Source organism: Hermetia illucens, chromosome 5, assembly GCF_905115235.1.
Source record: "Hermetia illucens chromosome 5, iHerIll2.2.curated.20191125, whole genome shotgun sequence".
Classification (NCBI taxonomy): Eukaryota; Metazoa; Arthropoda; class Insecta; order Diptera; family Stratiomyidae; genus Hermetia; species Hermetia illucens.
This window is the reverse complement of record NC_051853.1, coordinates 675,990-683,263: the sequence shown is the minus strand read 5'-3', so window position 1 is coordinate 683,263 and position 7,274 is coordinate 675,990.

Sequence of the window (7,274 nt, the reverse complement as noted above, 5' to 3'; positions counted from 1 at the left end):
GAAGCACGAAGCCGAGCCATACTAACGCGGCGCTCTTCAGGGCAATTCCTTGTGCTTCTTCAGTCACTTAATTCGTAATGTTTCGTATCCTTCTTGCATTACGGCTTTGTCGGGAAAGATTCGATTGTCTTGGTCGGGGCATTGTTAATAATGATTCAAAGAGAATACAAATTACTGATTTTCTACTTAACCATAGACAAAATTACGTTTAGCTGTCAATTTCGTTTTGTTATTCCATGTCAGATGCGTCTTTTTATACGGACTTCACAGAAACGCGGCCTGGTTGTAAGCTACCTCTCCACCAATTTTCAGCCAAATCGGTTAAGCCATTCTTGAGTTATAAATAGTGTAACTAACACCACTTTCTTTTATATATATAGATTTTGAAAGCCGTTTCTAACGGCTAAATATGCAGCATTAAGTAGCTAATATCATCCGAATTAAATTCCAGATTGTAATCTTGGGCTTATCCGAATAACTAATGGCTTTTCTTGCATTGTACGATATAGTTTATGATGCTTCTACGTGTACATTTGAAGAAAGCAAGTCGCGGAAAAACTGTTCCAAAAAGGATAACGAAAATGAATTTTTTGGTGACATATTTGTCGCACGCTTCCGAATATAGTTTCCAACCACTCTGAAGTTTTCATGACATTAAACCAATGAAATTTGAATTGTATATTTCACTCCCAGCAATCAGGAGAGCAAGGCAGGCTCCTGTATCCCACCATATGCACATGCACCTTTGTACATACAAATTCATTAAAATGCAAATGCTTTGGTGTGGGTTTGAATAAAGCCTCTCTATAAAAACTCCGACGCAATAATGTCGCACACATCCCGGTTTTGCCAATTTATTCATGTCAGAAAACCAATAAATAATAGGATTATTATAAATTGTTTCAACTACTACCTCCAGATATACTATATTGGCTTGAACAAAACAGGAGCGCCGTTGGGGAAGATTCGCTTTGAAGTAGGTTATTGCGGTTTCCACATAATACCACGTTATTGTTTTTAGGTATTCAGTGGAATATTGAGTGTTCAGAGAAGAATATCTCTATGATATGGTCCTAGTCACTTCAAAGCTCGGCCATTATTTATTTGCTTGTTTATGCAAATGGACCCATTGAATGATATTCTAAGTTGAAGCAGACGATGGAGATGATTTGCTTCAACGAATTTCAGTTGACTCAATTAGTGAGGGACAAAATAGCATTCATTGACCGATGATTCTTTCATATATTTATATCTATGTGTAGATTTATGTACATACATATATGGGCAGACATTTGTACGGGATAATGTCGTTTTTTTCTTTTCTTGATTCTTGAAGAAAGTGGGCATGGAGGATGTGGCCGTTTATATACAAGAACGAATTCAGAAAGGACACGGTCAATTATTCAATAATGAGGCTCTGAGAAAAGTTCCAATTTGTAGTAAATGTACATATGTATGTATGTACTCGTAGTTTATATGGTCTACGTAGGATTTAGTGTTTACGTACGTTAGATATTATTGCAAATAAGGCTCATATGTACTGTATGAGCAAATGTAAATAACGATGATTTACTTATTTAATGGACAATAAACAAAGTACACTCCAATTACTTACTGTCCTCAGGAGGAGCTGAAAGCAATAATCTTATCCTATGCTTAAAACTACTTAAAGAATTGAAGTCAAAAGGACCAAACTTTTGTGCGTTGTAAGAATCGGGGAATGGAAGTAGACCTCGAGCTCTCTTGAAAATATTTGCGTTATGTGTCTTATAAGACGTGGGACGGCAGGTGATGTCGCTAGCGGCGGAGCAGTCCATCAGACCCGAGGAAAGTTTAAACAAGTCGGGAAACCGGAAGCTGGACGCTTCAGGTACGAAAGGTTTTGTGTATTTCTTAGTACGTAGCACGTAATATATCCATATATTATGTGAGAGTATCCACTTTCGGGTGATATTGACATTCATAGTCTTCAATTTCCAAAGAAGCAACAAATTTGAGGTATTATAACTTTGTTAGTAATAGTGGGATTTCCACCAAACCTGGTAAGATCATGCTCTATATTATAGCCTATATCACTGCAAAATTTCGTGATTCTAAGATGAACTTAAGGGGGGTTACTAACCAATTACAAAAGATTGTAGTAATATACTATTATTAACTTTATTTAAACAGATATCGGCATGGAAGGTATTTCGGAGCCCAGGCACCATATAGTGGCAGCCGCCTGATTTTTTTCAGATTTTTCGGTTTGGTAGTTTCTGAGAATGGCCCCCTTAAAGAAGTGATCACTTTCAACCCACCGCGCTCCCCACCCTTCCAACGAATGTCAAAACTAACATCGGCTTTGAAAAGTACTAATCGAGACCTTTAATTTGATACCCCACATGACTATATTTGATGAAAAAAAATTTTACACCCCCCTTTTGCATGTATGGGGACCTCCGCTTAAATTCGACGTAAAAGGATGTAATTCACTGTATGTGTGAGCGTTCACAGTTCCCACCTTTCTACCAAATTTGGTGTCAATCGCTATAACCGTCTCCGAGAAAAATGTGTGTGACGGACAGACGGACAGACAGACAGACAGACAGACAGAACGGAATGCGTATTCTGTGTGGAAGCAAAAAGTAATGACAGCGCCCACATTGCAGGAAGCAGTAAATGCCCAGTGTTCAGAAAGGCGTTCATAAATAAAGCCAAATGAACTTTATGCAACTCAATCTGAATCACTGTCGAGCGGCCCAAGACCTACTTTCCCAAAGCGTATTCGAGAACAACGTCGACGTTGCGATTGTATCTGAACAATACGAAAATCTGTATAGCGGAGTATGGATAGCAGACAAAACCAGTAAGGCGGCGATATGGAGCTGCGGAAGCCAAGCTATAGTAGATGCGAAAAGACATCCAGAAGACGGGTTCACCCGTGCCAAGATTGGAGGGATATATATCTATAGCTGTTACGCAGCACCGAGCCTCACATTAGAGGAATTCACGTCATTGCTGGAGAAACTATCCTTCAATGCAAGTCGCTACAACCCCAAAGTAATAGCCGGCGACTTCAACGCATGCGCAGAAGAATGGGGTTGCAGAGAAACCAACGCAAGAGGACGAATATTGCTGGAGACATTCTCGCGCTTGAACGTGGTACTTGCCAACTCTGGGGGAGCCAACACATTCCGGAGGCGAGAATTGCAATCGGTGGTAGGCCTCACCTTCGTCAGTGATACCTTAATCAGAGACTTGGAGTGGCGTGTCAGCGAGGAGTACACACACAGCGATCATCAGGCAATCATCTTTCAAACCTCGCAAAGGAATAATTTGAAGCCATTAACACGAATAACGATGAGCTGGATAACTAAGAAATTCGACGCAGAAATGTTCAAGGAGGTACTTCTGGAAGGTACATTGCTATCGGGAAGCACACAAAACAAAGTTTCACAGGTCGTGAAAAAATTGCAGCGGGCATGTGATGCCGCTATGCCTCGACGTAGCACTTTCCGAAGACGAAATCCTAATTTTTGGTGGAATTCCGAAATTGAGGAATGCCGGAAAAAGTGTCTCAAAGCTAGGAGACGCTCCCAGCGCAGAAGAAACCGACCTAAGTTCGAGGAGCTACACGTACAATATAAAAATGCGAGGAAAAAATTGCAAGTAGCTATCGCAAGGAGCAAATCCGAACATTTCAAGCGGATGTGTACTGAAGCTGATTCCGACCCATGGGGTGGCGCATATAGGTCGGTGATGTCATCACTAAAAGGCGAGCGCTCCCCACCGATTGCTTGCCCAGAGTTGTTGGAGAATATAGTGAACACTCTATTCCCAGTGGATCTGAATGGTACAAGTCTGCCTGCAGTACAGTTAAATCCCGACGAAGTTCCGATAGTGGAAAATGAGGAAGTTCTAGACGCAGCAAAAAGATTGATTGAAAAAAAGTCTCCAGGACCGGATGGAATCCCTAACATTGCCCTGAAGGTAGCAGCCAGGACAGCACCAGGTATGTTTGCCCAAGTTTTCACGGCATGCCTTAGGGAAGGAGAATTCCCCGAGCAATGAAAGGTACAAAAGCTAATACTCATTCCGAAGGCAGGTAAACCATTGGGTGACCCCTCCTCATATAGGCCGATATGTCTGGTCAATACCATTGGCAAACTATTTGAACGAGTAATATATAACAGACTGCTCGCTGTTGCGGAAAAGGAAGGAGGCCTTTCCGACAAACAATTCGGATTTCGTAAGGCAAAATCAACTGTCGACGCAATCAGCATGCTGACTGGCTTGGCGCAGGCTGCAATAGAAGAAGGAAAATGCTGTGCAGTAATAACCCTCGACGTAAAAAAATGCGTTCAATAGTGCAAAATGGAAAAAAATCATCGAGGCACTCGAAAAGATACAAGCCCCGAAATACATTGTACGCATTGTGGTCGAGTTTCTCCATGGGAGAAGACTTTACTGTGACTCGGACGATGGGCTAAAAATATTCCCGACAACTTGCGGAGTGCTACAGGGTTCTGTCCTGGGTCCCTTGCTGTGGCTAGTTATGTACGATGGAGTGTTGACGCTACGCCTGTCGGACAATGTGACAACTATTGGCTTCGCCGATGATATCGGAATAACGGTGGTCGCAAAGCACCAAGACGAGATCGAGATCTATGCAAATGAAGCGATATGGGAGATCAATTCCTGGTTGAGAAATTCTGGCCTTTCACTTGCGGAGCATAAAACAGAAGTAGTTCTCATTAGCAAGAGAAGAAAGAACACAACTGTGAAAATCAAAGTTGGCGGAAAAGCAATTTACTCCCAACCATCGCTCAAATACTTGGGAGTAATTATTGACAGAAGACTCAACTTCAAAAGACACATTGAGTACGCCGCAACTAAAGCGTCTTCCATCGCTACAACGATCTCGAGGATACTACCGAACATCGGTGGGCCAAGACAAAGTCGACGTCTTCTGCTCTCCAGGGTAGTCAGCTCCGTGCTACTCTATGCAGCTCCAGTTTGGGCAAGTGCTCTGAATAACAAAGTGAACTGCCGAAAATTGGGAATGACGTATCGGTTAAGTGCACTCCGGGTATGCAGTGCATATCGGACAACATCAGGAGAAACAGCATATGTACTAGCAGGGATGCTCCCCATAGACATCTTGGCGAAGGAAAGTCGGCGACTCTACGACAAAACGTATGCAGCTGGAGAGTCTAGCGCATTTCGACGACAGCTGGCACGGTGGGAATCTATCGAACGGTGGCAACAGCGATGGGACGAGTCCCAAACTGGTCGTTGGACATACGGCATCATTCCGGATATTCGGAGATGGTTTGAACGAAACCATGGGGAATTAAGCCACGAGCTAACACAATTCTTAAGTGGACATGGAGGTTATCGTGCTTATTTACATTGATTTGGTCACGACGAATCACCATGCTGTCCAAGATGTAGTGACGTGGCTGAGAATGCGGAGCATGTCATATTTGTTTGCCCCAGGTTCACCGCGCACCGAACAAGAATGGAAGCGGTCGCTGACAGGCGTTTAACACCCGAAAACATTGTGGAGTTTATGCTGGAGTCAACGGATGCCTGGAACCAGGTTGTAAGGGAACTGCAAGCTATTCACCAAGAGCTTAGGCAGGAAGAACTACGACGAAAACAAGGAAGGGAGAGAACCATAATGAGCCGCAGTTAAAAGCTGATCATCCAGCCCCGCGATGCAATACTTGATAGGAGTTCCGTGGGGAGAGTGGAATGAGAAGGAGGTGGTTTTAGTGAGTAGAAGTCTCACATAACTGCGTGGCAGGAGCCAGCAGTAGGTTTTGAACTTTTCCACCTTCCGACGCCGAAAAAAAAAAAAGAAAAAGACAGACAGACAGACAGACAGACAGACGGACAGACAGACATTAAATTGGTTACTGGCTTGGCCGAAGATGCAATTCACGGAAAGGGTAGTACCAGCAAATATTGCGTGGTAGTAACCCTGGATGTTAAAAATGCATTCAATTCGGCCAATTGGAATCTAATACGGAAATCTTTAGCGAAGGTTGGTATTCCCGCCTATCTCGCTGCTATCGTCGATAGTTATTTAACTGAAAGGAGGCTCTGGTATGACACCGATGACGGACCCCAGGAGTACGTCGTTTCCGCGGGTGTCCCGCAGGGCTCCGTATTGGGCCCACTACTGTGGAACATCATGTACAACGATTTATTTAATCTTCCCCTTCCGGGGGAAACCACAGTGGTGGGTTACGCTGACGACATAGCGCTGGTTGTTGTCGCAAAGCATCTCGAAGATGCGGAGTTATACTCAAGTGAGGCAATCGGTGTTGTTAAAAGTTGGCTAAAGAGCTCTGGTTTGACACTTGCGGAGGAAAAAACGGAAGCGGTCCTCATCACTAAGCGCCGGAAGAGAAATTACGTCTGTGTTAGAATCGGGAATCATATCATCACTTCCAAGCCGACCATCAAATACTTGGGAGTGGTGATAGACAGGAAGCTTAGCTATAAGCAACATGTGCGGTATGTTTGCGACAAATCATCCACTGCAAGTATGGCCCTGGCGAGGATGATGCCGAACATTGGAGGGCCACGGCATACCTCTAGGTTGCTTATAGCCAGGGTGGTGACCTCGATCATGCTCTATGCAACCCCAGTTTGGAGGGAGGCGTTGTGGATGTCAGGGAACGCTACCAAACTGAGTTCAGTCTACAGGAGGACAGCCTTGAGGGTATGCTCTGCCTTCAGGACTGTCTCAGATGATGCAGCATTCGTCATCTCTGGAATGATGCCGATTGACATCTTGGCAGATGAGATGGCGAACATATACAATGCAAAGCCAACCTCTTCCTCATCGGGGACGAGGAAGACCGAAAGGGAGAGATCCATAAATAGATGGCAAGAGCGGTGGGAACGCTCGGGAAAGGGCCGGTGGTGTTTACACAAAACCTTAAAAATGTGCGTAAATCCAGATAGGATCTACGCTGTTGTAGGAAGGGAGGTTCAGAAAGCGGAGGCGGTAGGAGTAGTCCACACGAAGGAAGCTTACCATAACTCTTTATTGACTAATGGGTATTGGAGTTCCCTTAACATTCACTGCGAAGTATTTCCGTTGGGTACCGCGGAAACTCTACCTTGTTCCGTTACCTTTTGTAACCATGGTAGATAAGATTCCCGCCATTCAACAGGTTAAAAGTTGAGTCAGCGATCAAGAGTGTATCCGCGTTGACAGAGATCGACCATGACCTTCGGCAAATTGGTAAATTGATTTCATTATTATTTATGGTTTT